This window comes from Bos grunniens, chromosome 1 (assembly GCF_055505025.1).
Source record: "Bos grunniens cultivar Pamir isolate PY7600 chromosome 1, Bosgru_T2T1.0, whole genome shotgun sequence".
Lineage (NCBI taxonomy): Eukaryota > Metazoa > Chordata > Mammalia > Artiodactyla > Bovidae > Bos > Bos grunniens.
The window spans coordinates 134,261,697-134,275,547 of NC_141165.1; the positions used below are offsets into that span (position 1 = coordinate 134,261,697).

The 13,851-nt window shown below is 35.9% G+C and overlaps 1 long non-coding RNA gene across 5 annotated transcripts in view; it reads right to left on the minus strand.

Annotated features, from left to right (window-relative positions):
• LOC147380220 (uncharacterized) overlaps nucleotides 1-13,851 on the minus strand; it is a 325,705-nt gene that overhangs the window by 187,311 nt on the left and 124,543 nt on the right. For 2 of the 5 annotated variants that reach the window (XR_015167421.1, XR_015167416.1), the window contains one exon: nucleotides 6,339-6,657. The exons of the other annotated variants lie outside the window; for them this stretch is intronic. This is a non-coding gene — a long non-coding RNA (uncharacterized LOC147380220). Of the gene's footprint in view, nucleotides 1-6,338; nucleotides 6,658-13,851 lie in introns of those variants that run through there. 5 annotated transcript variants of the gene reach the window in all.

The following is a 13,851-nucleotide window of genomic DNA, read 5'->3' on the forward strand; positions in this document are numbered from 1 at the left end:
ATGGCAACCTACTCTTTTTCCAAATGTAAAAGATACATTAAGACTTAAACAATGTTTTCAGCTACTGTGAAAAAGACTATCATTTCACTTGTTATTCTTTATTCAGATTATAAGGATATAATCAAATAATATGCTAAGGCACCACAAAGATAAACAGAGCTATTATTGATTTATCAGATAGTCCATCTGTATAAACATATATCTGTGTATATGCATGAAATCAACAAATTCTTTCCTTATGCTATTGAAAAAATATTATATGAATTAAGACTAAAAAGTTACTGAAAATAAATATACCTATAATATATTAGTTTCTCAAGAATTAGTTCTTATTTACACTACAGAACTACAAAACATACTAATGTTTGCAAGAAGTCATTTGTGAAATTAAACTCAAGGCATTGAAAATATTACAAATATTTATATAACAAACATAATACAATGATTGTAACTACAGTAATGTTTAAGACATCATTTTGCCAAATTACATATGAATTAGTTAATGGGATTACTGGACAAGCCATAGAAATTGAAAATTGAATTGTCTGTTGTAATCAACAGTATTTTGACTTTTAGAAAGTTATTTTATTAATGGATTTAACCCTCAGTAATACTTCCACATTGGGCTTCCCTGGTGGCTCAGTGGTAAAAAAAAAAAAAAATCTGCCGGCCAATGCAGGAGACACAGGTTCAATATCTGGAGAATCGGGAGGATCTGGAGAAGGGAATGGCAACCCTCTCCAGTATTACCGCCTGGGAAATTCCATGGACAAAGGAGTCTGGTGGGCTACTGTCCATGGGGTAGCAAAGAGTCAGAAACGACTTAGTGACTAAACAGCAACACTTCCATGTTAGTTACCTCAAAGTATAGCTACTCTCAATTCCTCATGTGCATTTACCATTCAAAATACTGGGAATACAATTTTTCCTCTTAGTATGCTGATAATAATTGCGACAGTAAACATGATTTCCCTTCCTAGCTGCTTGTTTCTGAACCAAAAATTATTTTTCTGGACCTATTCTTTCTCCCATACACTTTAACATATTTTTTGTCTACTACATTCTTCATTTACTGAGTGTACTCACTTCTCTCCTGTGTTTAAACATCTTCATACACTCCTTTCATCTCTACATTTTATGATCACCAATTACTTTATATTTTACAATAATAATGACCTCACAATGGCTAACCCTGATGGCCTTTGAATTTTAGCAGACTATGAGCCCTCTGCAGTATTTGATATTCTCCATCAAACACTGCTCTTTCCCCATATTTTCTCCTTTAAAAAAATGTCCCCTCTCTTCCACACTTACCACGTTACCAGTATTTTTGTCCTCATCCTCCTAATGACACGTCAGCTCATTCCTGCCACCTCAATTGGTTTCTCTTTCACCACTTCTTTCTCTAAACCTGAGCCCTTTCGTTTCATCTTCTGCTTTTAGGTTTCCTCTTTTCTTCTACCTCTGAGAGTTTGAGTATTACTTCTATGTGATGACTCAGATACCACTCTTACCTAGAACTTCACATCAGCATTTCCATCTGTGGCATAGCTACTTTCATCATATCCTGCTGTCATCTCAGACTAATCTAAAATCGAACTTAACATCCTCTCTAATTGTTCTCTTCTCTTACTCTCCTGATTCTCAGATTTTCCACTATGTTCTCAGACAACATTTTGACTGCTCTTTTTCCTATATATTTATATTCAGGTAATACATTCTATCAGCTACTTTGTCGTTATTAACAAGATCTCACAACTCTTTATTCTTTTCATACCAGTCCTCCCTTTTTCGTTCCTAGACTCCCAGGTCTTCTGTAATCTAATCATGCTTTCCTGTTGCTCTTTAGAAAGAAACTCTTGCCTTATTAACATTTCTCCAAGTCACATTCTCTCTTTCACTGACTTGATCACCAAATTCCTTGGTAGTCTGGGCAAGATCAACAGCAATTAGAACTGGCAAACACAGACAAGTCTGCCATTATAAGTGGCCACAACTCTACACACTGCTGTATGAACAACTCCTTAAATGTTCATACTTTGCCCGGGCCGTATCTCAGCAATTAAATACCTGTGCTCCCCATCTTGCTGCAAACTGTCACAGGGCCCAAGATATATCATCCAAGAAATGCCCCTGAACTTGACTCCATAAAACATCCCCTAGTCATAATGGAATGCAAATTTACCTTCCTCTCAGCTACTCTAACTCATTGAACTGGACAGCAATATGTTTTTTTTTTTTTTAATAGGTGCAGCTTTATTTTGTTACTAAATGTTGGTCACAGAACACTAACTAATCTGCCTGGTATTGCTTTATCGTTTTCTTATTAGAGAATTGGTCTTTGCAGTGTCAACATTTTCAGGCTGAAATATGTTCATCCTTATGTAACCTTAACAGAATTTTTATATTAACATGAAAGTAAAAAAATTTTATTATATATAATATTTATTAATTATAATACTTATCACCTTTATATTCTCTGCAAATAGTTTAACTCATTTTGTTTCTCATTTAAGGTAAACACTTTTATTACCACTTATTAGATGAAGAAACTAAGGTTCTAAGATGTTCAAATATTAAAGTTCACCCAATTAGAAAGGGATGGGGACAGAATTTATACCATGTAGTCAGCCTCTAGAGACTACCTTGTTAAATGCTAGAATATGGTACACTCAAATAACAGTATTATTTTAAACGATACACAATTTTAATTTATATAATATACAAAACATAAAATTACTGTGCATGTATGCTAACTTGATGCAGTCAGTTACAACTCTTTGCAAACCTATGGACTGTAGCCTGCCAGGCTCCTCTGTCCATGGAATTCTCCGGGAGGAAATACTGCAGAGGGTTGCCATGCCCTCCTCCAGGAATCATCCTGACCCAGATATCGAATCCATGTCTCTCAGGCCTCTGTCATTAGCAGGCAGGTTGTTTCCCACTACTGCCAACTGGGAAACCCATACAAAATTACTACTATTATATAATTGCCTCTAAACCTACAATGGCACCCCACTCCAGTACTCTTGCCTGGAAAATCCCATGGACGGAGGAGCCTGGAAGGCTGCAGTCCATGGGGTAGCGAAGAGTCGGACATGACTGAACGACTTCACTTTCACTGTTCACTTTCATGCATTGGAGAAGGAAATGGCAACCCACTCCAGTGTTCTTGCCTGGAGAATCAGGGAAGGGGAGCCTGGTGGGCTGCCGTCTACGGGGTCGCATGGAGTCGGACACGACTGAAGTGACTTAGCAGCAAACCTACCAAATGTGAGTTAATCAGCTGTATGCATCTTTTGCTAAATTAAATTTTAGTCTTGTTTCTATTATTGTATTTATTTTAACAAAGTTGACAGTTCATTCTGTGTAGTTTAGCGTCTTGCTTTTTGATCATATGGTTTTATAACTACATACTATCATATGGTGTCATGCAGATTTAATATGATTTTTCTTGATATTTGGAAATGTAGGTGTGCTCAATGATATAGCACATGGAAAGTATCTGGAATAATCCCTGACACATAGGTTTTCTCATATCAATATTTTATGTTTTTTTTTTTTAAACATGGAGTTGTGTCTTCTAGTCAGAAGACTTGAAAATAGATTACCCCATGGGTCTTGTATACAAAGCTGTATCCTCTCATTTGCCATCATTTCATATGTCACTGGATTTTAAATAGGATGAACAAAGCTAGTACTACAGGAGCCCCATTTAATGGGCTACCATAGTTAGTACCAGACAGACTTGCAAAGCTTGGGTTGTTTGTCTACTCAGTGATTTTCTAACTAAAATGTGCAATGGAGTTACCATGAGGATTTGTTACAAAAGGGACTGCTGGGATCCACGTGCTGAGTTTCTGATTCAGTAGATCTGGGGAGGGGTCCATGAATTTTTGTCTCAATGTCACACAGATGCTTTGGGCCCAGACACTGCACTTTGAATGCCACTGATCTACAAGTTTTAATTTCAGACAAATGATGACAGGTACTAAATGTATCTAAAATGCAAGTTTCTGTCTAGCTAATCCCTAACATAATCAAATGGAGTTTCACTTTTCTGTAATTCGCTTGGAGGAGAATAATCATTTATAAAAATTAATAAACAAAAAGTTCAATGAACTAGATCAGAAGAGGGAGGTCTTATGCCTTTTGAAGACAGAAGAGCCTAACAGGAAGAAGAAAGACTCCTCTTACTTCCAGTCAAGGGTTCAACCATGGATAAGCTCTTTGTTCACCCTCTCTCTCCCAGCTTCCTTCTCCCCTCTATGAAAGTGTTCCAGTCCCCTGGCTGTGATGGGGCCTGCATGTGGGTCACTGAGGTGGCAGACACTGTATTGAAAATCTCTGCTGATCCCAAATAAACCTATCTGTGCTGGAGAAATGCCTGGCAGTCTGTTTCAGGTCAACCAAATTGAACTGGTCCCAAAAATACAACTTGTTTTCCTCTCAAAAGGCCTTTCATGTATGGCATTTTTTTTTTTTTTTCCTTTACTTTTCCTTCAACATGATGTCTAGTGTTCCTGCTCCACCAACATTCCCTTGCTGTTTCCTCCACTGAAACACAGTCCTGGTCAACATTCAAAACATTTTCAGAACTTCTCATTCATCCTAGAATATTTTAACTTTGTACTCCCATAATAACCTGGTATAGGGCTTCCCAGGTGGCTCAGTGGTAAAGAATCTTCCTGCCGAGGAGGAGACACAGGAGACGTGGGTTTGATCCCTGGGTCAGGAAGACTCCCTAGAGAAGGAAATGACAACCCACTCCAGTATTCTTGTCTGGGAAATCCTGTGGACAGAGAAGCCTGGCAGTTCATGGAGTCACAAAGCAGTGTGACACCACTTTGCAACTAAACAGCATCAGCAAACAGTCTGGTGTTCTCCTTTTGTAGTACTTAGCACATTTTGCTTTTTATTGATCTTTTCTATGCATATTTCATAACTGTCTTACAAATGCCTAAGTGTATCTTAATAATTTTTGCTGCTAAAGTATTTTACTCAAAATAGCCTTTTGATAAGCATTTATTCAATAAGTATTTATTGGACCCACAGGGGACTCAGGAAAAAACGAACATATAGCTGACTTAGCATCATATTCCATTTCTATGAGTAAGGTGAATCGTCTAACGTTGGGCCATAAATATCATTTTTTATGGATGGAATAGTTTTGCTTTTCCTTTTATTTGCCTTGTTTTCATAACATAGCAAAAGAAAAATGAGAGAAATATTTATTTCAGCATGCTATTTTTTATAATGTACTCTGAACCAGTGGGATTTTTCAATTATACAGTTTTTTTTCTATGTGATAGAAGAAGTTGAAGGATTTCTAACCTTATAAAGTAACTCCTTTTGTGAATGCCTGTGTTTTGTCACGTGGTCATGTCTGACTCTTTGAGACCCCATGGACCCCACCAGGCTCCTCTGTCCTTGGGATTTTGCAGGCAAGAATATCAGAGTGGGTTGCCATCCCCTCCTCCAGGGGATCTTCCCAACCCAGGGATCAAACCCAGGTCTCCCAAATGCAGGCAGATTCTTTACTATCTGATCCGTTAGGGAAGCTCCTTGTGAATGCATAAACTATAAAATTCAATAATCTAAAAGTATACAAGAAGAAGTAATACATTAGTATCTAGATGCTGTATTTCCCCCGATGTAGCCATATTGCCTAAAATATTACAAAATTGGACAACATATATTTATGGAATTGGAATATTTATTTCAAATCAGAGAGCTAATTTTTAAATGAATTTTGATAACCTAACTAAATAATTATATACTACCTTGAAAATTCAAATTTATGCAACTTCCTCACAAAAATTGTGGACAGAGTAGGATGGGTTTAGTTACTCATTCTTTACAATTGAAGCAAAGGAGAAAATGGGAGGCTAATTGCTTGTCAAAGGTTTGCCATTAGCAACTAAACTAGGATTTGGGCCTAAGTTGTTTCTGTTACTCTTCTGCTTCAAGTGCTTCTTTTGTTCCAAGTTTGTGATGGCTGTTCTCATATCAATGTCACTAAAAAGCAGTACTTTAACATTTTATGATGGTGGTCAAAGGTCTCTGACTGAGATGACAGCTCATTAACATACATTGATGTACAAAATATATTACAACTCGATAATTTGTTTTCTTTTTTTCTAATTGAGTTTCATGATCTCCCCAGGATATTCTTATAAGCTCTGTTCCTCTAAACACCCCAATCTAAGGATGTACATTTTACTTAGTTATTTAGTGGTCAAAGTCACATCTAATTCTTTGTGTTTTAAGCATTAGAAACATAGGGATTCTTTGATCAAAAGAAAGGTTTTAATCTCAAGCAGACATTTGAAATATTCTCCATTTAAAAGTCAATTTATTGTCAAAGTTGCTTGAAGAATAAATTAAAGGATTAAAAATGTTTCGGCCAAGAATTTTACATTTTCATGAAGTATACAAAAATAAATTATTTATTGAGGTTAATTTCATATGCATAAGAATAGCTGTAATTTCTAAAAAAAAATTTGCTGAAAACATGCTACAAGAAGTAAGACAGCCTTTAGATCTTTAAATGCTATATGAATGATGAAAAGTAAAAGCGTTCTTCAGATTCATATATTATTAGACATGTTTTCTTCCAGAACTGGCATTCCAGATGAAGAGAATGTGTGCTTTAACCTTGGGAATAAATAATGCATTTACTTATTTGATTAAAGATTGCACAGTGAATTTAATAAAGACTTTATACTATCTTCTAATGTATTATAAACTCAATTTTCTTACTTACAAACAGCTTTAAGACAGAATTTAGAAGAAATATCCTTTAGAAAACTGTCTTTCCTTCCCCCACAAACAATTCAAATAAACCACATATACTCTTTGGAATGCTTCATTTATATAGGCATGACACTCTCTTGGCGTGTCTTTGACATCACTGAGAGAAAGAAAAACCTTATCATGGAAATGCTTGGTATCCACACCTGACATAACAGCAACAAAAAACATGAGTTGTAGGTTTTCACTGAATTCAACAAAAGGTTCTCAGTATTTATTATATGTCAAAAATATTCCTTCACTTCAATAATAGCTTATAGAGCAAGTGAGATTTTATTCTCATTTTGCAAACTATATATTCTATGGGATACATGTTTTAAAGTTGGAATTTTGAATGAGAAATAAAACAAAAACCCCTTAGAGAAGGCAATTTAACCACATCTATGAGGCCTTTTAGGCTTTCCTGAGGAAGGAACATTTGCACTTATCTAGACTTGAAGAATGAGTAGGAGTTATTATGTAAAAAGAAAAAAAAAATGGAGTGAAGAATAAGGAACAGTCCCAGTGAAGAAGAAGCTGTGAGGGTCTATCTCTGATAGGAGATGATCAACACAGTTATAGATTTGAAATTATTCTTGACTATGTGGGAAGCAGAGCTCATGGTAATATAGATTTCTTAGGTGTGAATAAATTACACCCTAATGAAGATGCAGGATTTTAGGGCAGAAAGAGAAAGAGGATCAGCATGAAAAAGGGACTTAGAAAACATGTCCTCCAGTGAAAACTGAAGCTAGGAGACTGAGTGTCAGGAGATAGCAGAAGAATATTTCTAGATGATGGGTGGGGTCAAAATAGGCCGAAACAGCAAGAGTACAAGTAAAATACAGACTGATGAACGTCATCCCTTAACTATTGGGATACCACTAAAGACCTGAGGGCAGTTTTTGTGGGGTGCTTTAAAGATCTGGGGGTCAAGAAGAGAGGATCAGATGAGCTACTTCAATGGTTGGTAAGAAAGGAAAAGTTAAGGCAGGAGAAAGACTGGGTCCCAAACAAAGGAAGAATGGACAGTGAGATATAGCTGAGATGGATTCACATCCCTTCATTTACTCACTATTTGTCCTTCAGAAAGTTACTTTCTCTAAGCCTCAGTCTCTTAAGTTCTACGTTGATAATAGATGTAACTTCAAAGTTATTGTGAAGATTTATAAGACAATGTAAGGAAGATAACTGTACATTTCATTAACAGAGAAAGTATTAAATGCATTAAGAAATACTGGTTGCTACAATGATTAATGTATCATTATCAACTTCTATTATTAAGAAGGGGGGGAGAAAGAGGTGTGCTATTGCTTTGTTACTTTTTAATAGAAAGAATTTAGAATTGCTTCAATACTATGAGAGTGAGAATAAATGGGTATGAGGAGGAGATAATCTAATAAATGCTGACTAATCTGTGAAGCCTGTGGGCACATTAATAACATCCAGAGTATTGACAGTCAAATCATCAAACTACTTGGCTTAAATACATTATTGCTTCAAAACATGAAATGAATATTGATTCCAGTATCTATTTTAGTAATAGACTGCCTCTCTGATTGTCTCTGTGTGTATCACTCTGGTCACCAAAGTTAAATAAAAACAAAAACACCACTGCATATCTTACATACATAGAAATATCATGTGAAACTTATATTTTAAGTTATTTGTTCAAGATTCTATCTCTTGGTTTCTAAAAACTTTTAAAATTGTTCAACACATAATTCTGAGTATTTTCTATATGGCAGGAACACTGCAAGGTACTCAAAATACTTCAAGTCAACATTACTTCAATGTGATTATGAGATGCTTAATACTGTTTCCATTAATAACTACCTCCAATCACTATCAGGAATGGCACCTTACTCAAGTAATTTCTTAAAGTCACTTTCATCCTGTTAACTCTAAGGATTCATTTAGGGAGCCTAAAAATAAGCTTGTTTTTAATGGGTGGTGATTAAGATAATAGAAAATACAAGGTTATTTCATGTACCAGAGTTGTATTATTCTGTTTGTGCACATTTTTTCCTATAAAACAAGTTATTAGAACAAATAAGTTTGTCACAGGTGTAGTAAGGAACACACAATACACAATAAACTTTTAATTATTGTAGTTACTATAGTACACATTTTTGGACAAATATATATATAGTGAGTCCAGAGACACCTAGAATTATTTGGAAAGATGGGTCACTGAGCTCCAGTTATTGAAAAAAAATGACTTATGCACATCTAGTTGGTAAGATATGTGAACTGAATTCACTTTCATACACAGAAAAACTCAGCAAGTAACTGAGATTTTTCTCAATATTGGCATATAGACAAGTCTAAAAAAGTCCTGGGATAAGATCTATCTCAAGCTGGCAGTATATACTGGCATGTGCCTCATCCTGCTGACAGTCATTTCATTTTGAGATTTTCACAAAAAAAAAAAAAAAAGACAGAGAGAGGAAAAAAAAGGATAGTTTAACAGGTTCCAAGTTTAAATAATTATATTGTTATCTTTCTTCAAAGAAAAGCTAGAAAATTAATTTGAAGTAAAAATTCTACTTATGATTTCTACCCTTTTTCTTCCACCTACTCAAATGGCAAAATCTAGAGCATATAAATGAATAAATACACATATACATACCCAATAGAAATAAGAGATATAGCCTATGTGCCAAGACCTGATGACCATAAGCAGTATGTGGATAAAAAAGTCATCTGTAGAGACATGAGGTCAATTTAAATCCATATTACTAAGACACTTCAGTCATGTCCGATTCTGCGATCCTATGGACTGTAGCCCGCCAGGCTTCTCTGTCCATGAGATTCTCCAGACAAGAATACTGAAGTGGGTTGCCATGATAACATCTAACTCAAGAAGCTCAAGGAGAGAAGGGAATAAAAGTTACTAGATAGGAAAACAACAATTCTCTATTTTTCTTCAGGAGAAAATGTAGTGAAAAACTTTTAAAACAAAGCTACTTTTATTGTTCGGAGGCATAGAAAAGGATTAGGAAATAGGCATTAATGTTTGTTTGTTATGTGTCGGAGACTGTGCTTTGCACCTTACATAAGTTATTTCATTTAAATAGTACTTTGAGATTAGTGTTCCTATGATTTTTGGTTTTCTCTTATACTTGAAAACCAAGGTTCTGAGACTCACTTACGCCATACTGGTTAGTATTCAGACATGATTCAAATCTAGACATGTGGACCATACAGTCCATGTACCATCCATTCCACAATCACTGATTTCCAACTCCAGATAAATCTATACCAGAAAAACTATGAGGATAGTATGGAAGTTCAGAAAAAATAAGCCAGAATTAAATTAGAAGAAAATTGCTCATCTAAAAAAAAATCTACCTTCACAACTTGCAATTTATCTTTATTTTGATTGCTATTGTGACTGTTTTATGAGGAACCATGCACAAATTAAACAGGTATGCATTCATATTCTTTTTGCATGTGCAACAGTAAAAATGTATTCCTTAGGCAGAGTGCTAATGGGAAGCTATCTCACCTTCCTGAAATTATGATTCCACCCAGGCAATTTTAGGCATGGTCTCTCTGTCTTAGTAGGACTAGTTAATTACCCATTCATGGAATGAATGGTTTGACTGATTCTTAAGATGAACTAATTAAACTCCTGTCTCTATAATAGCCAACCTAATATAAACATATCTGTGACCTCTTGTAGAAATAATTAAGATTTTGCAATTTAAAGAGCAACAAAATGTGAGGATATAACTATTGTACTAATGTCATTATCCTACTGGATTTCAAGAAAAAAAATTACTTTCTTACTTCTATGTCAAAAGATAAGCATTAAAGTCTTTTTCAAAGCACCACTTAGTTGTATGAAATAAGATATTCTAATGGATTTATTTCATTTCTTGTTACTTCATTTTTCATAAGAAAAGTACAGGAATAGATATGTGTTCTAAGAATTCCAAGCCTTTTCTACTTAGTTAAATTTTAAATCTTTTAAAGTATTGGCCTTAGTTACCTTTTCTCATTGATAAAATGGAAAACTTCTAGGAGATATTTCCATATAGTTGAAAATATTTATGTCTCCTTAAGATACATACTGCTGCTGCTGCTAAGTCACTTCAGTCGTGTCAAACTCTGTGAGACCCCATAGACGGCAGCCCACCAGGCTCCTCTGTCCCTGGGATACTCCAGGCAAGAACACTGAAGTGGGTTGCCATTTCCTTCTCCAATGCATGCACACATGCTAAGTCGCTTCAGTTGTGTCTGACTCTGTGTGACCCCATAGCTGGCAGCCCACCAGGCTCCCCTGTCCCTGAGATTCTCTAGGCAAGAATACTGGAGTGGGTTGCCATTTCCTTCTCCAAAGATAACATACTACATTAACAGAAATAAGCAAGGAAAAAAAACCTGCTACATAAAATTCATTAAAGAATGATTTGTTTAGTTTGCTGGCGCTGCTGCTGCTGCTGCTAAGTCGCTTCAGTCGTGTCCGACTCTGTGCGACCCAATGGACGGCAGCCCACCAGGCTCCCCCGTCCCTGGGATTCTCCAGGCAAGAACACTGGAGTGGGTTGCCATTTCCTTCTCCAGTTCATGAAAGTGATCAGTGAAAGTGAAGTCGTTCAGTCGTGTCCAACTCTTCGCGACCCCATGGACTGCAGCCTGCCAGGCTCCTCCGTCCATGGGATTTTCCAGGCAAGAGTACTGGAGTGGGGTGCCATTGCCTTCTCCACTGTTTAGTTTGGAATGATCCAGAGACTCACAATGAAGCTGGGCACTCATAATTATACCAATCACATGGGCAAAAGATCCCTGTGCAGGCTGTATATCTGCATTATTAATATCCAATATATGCCTCGCATTTAACTTTTGCATAAATGGTAACCATAGAACGAGTTCAGCGCACTCATTGCTTAAGAGACAATAATCACCGAAATACAAAGTAGCCACTGCATGTAAACTGATAACCTACATGGCTTGTACCCACCACACAAAGAGTTTAAAAGGTGTGGGTTCTTGAGCGGGAGTGAAAATCTATGTTGTAGAAAGGTATGAACTTGACACTTTGGAATTTGAATTATAAGATATATTTCACACTGGACTAGAGTTTGGATGGAAATTTCAATTGCTTAAGATAAGCAAAGAAAAAAGACTGCTGAGTAGGTAACTGTAGATGAAAAATAAGTTAGCAATTAGAAGTATGAATTTCTTATAGCCTCCATTATACTGGAAATAATTAGCCACATGATTTTATGATTGAACTATGTATGCATAAAATGGAAGCAAAAATTCAAGTTTGAGATTATATGCATAATACAAACATTTAACCAAATGCAACAAATGGTGATTTGAAGGAATACCATCATTAGAATGAACAACTGAATCAAAAAATAACAAAATGTATTCCAATATCTACATGAAGAATGAGGTAAGTAAAGCGATGTTTGTAAAGGAATGATGCAAAGGTTTTATTTTCAAAATATAACAGTTTCTTTCCTTTTCCTTCCAATTAATTCATTAGACTGTGCTGAATTTCTCAAAAATATCCCCTGACTTGTGAAGTCGGCGGCCCTGAGTAGTGATCACAGGGATGACTCTGTTGAGGTTTTCAAAGAGAACTTGAAATGCAGGAAACCGTCATAGTTTCCTCTATTAGGGTTCAGCTACATCTCTTACACTATATTAAATGCTACTTCTGTTTCAAACATACTTTTGGTCTGATATACAGCTGAGAATTTTTTTCTAAAATTGCCTTCTCTAAACTAGGTGAATCATTTTCTTTGAGCCACCAGAGTAACTTGGGAAATAGCTCCGTACCATAGATCAGTATTATGGGCTGAACTATCTACGCTCAAAATTCATATGTGCAAGTAAATCTAGTTGGAGAAAAGGTATTTAAGAGATGACTAAATTAAATTAGAGCATTGGGTGCATTTTAATCCAATTTAACTGACATCCCTGTAAGAAGAGGACATTTGGACTCATGGGGATGTGAAGAGTTTACATGCACAGAGTGAGAGACACAGGAGGACAAGGCAGTGAGAAAGCACCATCTATAAGCTGGGAACATTGTGGCCTCAGAGGAGATCAGTCCTTGCAGCACCTTGATCTTGGACTTCAACTAGGAGAAAATAAATTTCTCTTGCTTAAGCCCCCTGATCTATGGTATTAAGCCCCCTGATCCATGGCATTTTGTAATGGCAGTCCTAGCAAACTAATATCAGGGTAACTTTTGTGGACTAAAGAACTTAATGGATCTCCCAACTATACTAGCATCATTTTCAGTTGTCTGCTTTATTAGTTTTAATTTATCTTTCTTTATTAACTATCATAATAAATTTTTCAAGAGTTTCAGAAAGTAAAACAAAGAAATTCAAAAAACTGTCAGTCACATTTTTTATAATTTTTCCATTTTACATACAGAATTATGTGATATCCACTCACCCCTTGGAAACATAAAACCCTATCATTTTGACCTTGTCTCCCACTCTCTTGCTCTCATATTCCAGATCTTAGTTCTTTGACCCCCATAGTCCCTGACATATTTCATCTCCCCTATAATTTTTTCTCAGGGTATTACATTTTCCTTCATAAAATCATATCCCATTTATAATTATACAGTTTAGATATTTTTGTTTTATAGTCTGTTCCTTTCACTAAGTATAAGTTCCTCAAATGCAGGTATCAGATCAGACTTAGCATTGCATATCCCCTACTTATGAGAGTGTTGGTCTGCAGTAACAATGATAAATATTTGCTGAATAAATGTTGTTCAATAGGTATTTCTGTGATTACTGAAAGTGTGAATAGGACTCCAGGCAAAAACATAGCAGTTAATCACATTGTATGAAAATCACACTAGAAATATAAGGACTGTAGCAATGAAGTACTAAAATTGGGTTACGCCTAATTTCAAAATTAAACAGGGTCTATATTTAGTGGTTGGAGAAGGCAATGGCACCCCACTCCAGTACTCTTGCCTGGAAAATCCCATGGACGGAGGAGCCTGGTGGGCTGCAGTCCGTGGAGTCTCGAAGAGTCGGACACAAGTGAGCGACTTCACATTCACTTTTCACT